The following is a 1,809-nucleotide window of genomic DNA, read 5'->3' on the forward strand; positions in this document are numbered from 1 at the left end:
TTGTGCGTTGCTGCATCTCTCCTGTAATAGCGCCACCCTCTTTTGCTGTAGTTGGACTCCTTCAGGCGGAGTTCCTGGCCATCTGAGAAGCCTCCTTCCCAGTTCTGTGAATTAATTTAATACCTTTAACACAAGGATCTTCCTTCAGTTCCATCCTCAGAGCCCAACTGGGCAATGAATGAGGGGAGAAGGTCACAGACTGGGTACTTTAGATGGTGATTGCTATGTATTTATAAAGAAATATTATGGGCCACTCTCTAGAATTGGAAATAAAATGGATTATTTTTTGCTCTACATTTCCTTCCTCTGTTTAACTTTCCCTGGGTAAAGACTGCATCTTCCTGCCCTGAATTCTATGTGCAGCAACTTTATAGGAATGGATTAGGGTGCAAACCTCAAGGAGAAAGCCACCTCCTTCTCATCTAATGAAGACAGTCACCTCCCTCCCAGCTACATCCTGGGTCCACTCTGGACAGCCAGTCATCTAGGTAGGTGCTCAGACAGTGGTCATTATTGTGGCGTGAGCCTCAACAGGAAGAGCTTCTCCCATCGACCCTGTTGCACGTACTTAGAGAATGCCACACAGACAGTAAAGTGTGGTGTGGCCGGGCTCCCTTTGGCTGTAAGAAATTCTCTGCCACTTTAGCTAGGGTCCAGGACAGCTTTCCTTTCCACACCTCAAACTGGAGGACAGTGAGTGTTCAGTTACTATTCCTGGTTAAACCAGGAGGTGACAGGAGGTTCTTTGCCTCCATATTTCTGAACAGGGACTGGGACAACTCCCCCACTAGGATTATGGACAGGCTCAGAGGACACAATGCCATGCCTAGGGTCAGGGATGATCTAGTTAGGGAACTCTTGGAGGGTCTGGACGTGTATAAATCACCAGGTCTGGATGCTTTTCATCCGAGGGTACTGAGGGAATTGGCGGAGGTCATAGCAGGGCCCCTGGCACAGCTGTATGAGTGCTTGTGGTGCTCTGGCCAGGTCCCAGGGGACTGGAAAAGGGCCAGTGTGGTCCCCATTTACAAGAAGGGGAGAAGGGAGGACCTAGGTAACTATAGGCCAGTTAGTCTCACCTCGGTCCTTGGGAAGACCTTTGAGAAAATTATCAAGGAGCACATCTGCATAGGCCCAGCAGGGGAGGTAATGCTCAGGGGCAACCAACATGGGTTCATTGCGGGCAGATCCTGCCTGCCTAACCTCGTTTCCTTTTACAACCAGGTATGAAGTCCTTGGATGAGGGCATTGAGGTGGATGTTGTCTACCTGGACTTCAAGAAGGCCTTTGACACTCTCATAAAATAACTCATTCTCATAAAATAACTAGGCGACTGCAGCATTGATGCCTACACAGACAGATGGGTGACAAATTTGCTCGATGGTCACACCCAGAGAGTGGTGGTGGATGGGTCATTTTCAACCTGGAGGGACGTGGGCAGTGGAGTCCCCAGGGCTTGGTCCTTGGGCCTGTGCTATTCAACATCTTTATCAGCGACTTGGAGGTGGGCATGGAAAGCACGCTGTCCAAATTCACTGATGACACAAAGATGTGAGGTGAGGTGGGCACGCTGGAGCGGAGGGACAGAATCCAGCTAGATCTAGACAGGTTACAGAGGTGGGTGGGTGAGAATAGAATGGAATCGGTGCAGACAAGTGCAAGGTGCTGCATCTAGACAGAAGGAACTGGAATAGGCCGGGGAACACCCTTCTCAACAACACAGTGGCTGAAAGGGATCTTGGAGTCATTGTTGACTCCAGGATGGACATGAGCTGCCAATGTGAGGAAGCGGTCAGTAAGGCTAACTGC

Source organism: Gavialis gangeticus, unplaced genomic scaffold (assembly GCF_001723915.1).
Source record: "Gavialis gangeticus isolate Ggan-Ray unplaced genomic scaffold, GavGan_comp1, whole genome shotgun sequence".
NCBI lineage: Eukaryota > Metazoa > Chordata > Crocodylia > Gavialidae > Gavialis > Gavialis gangeticus.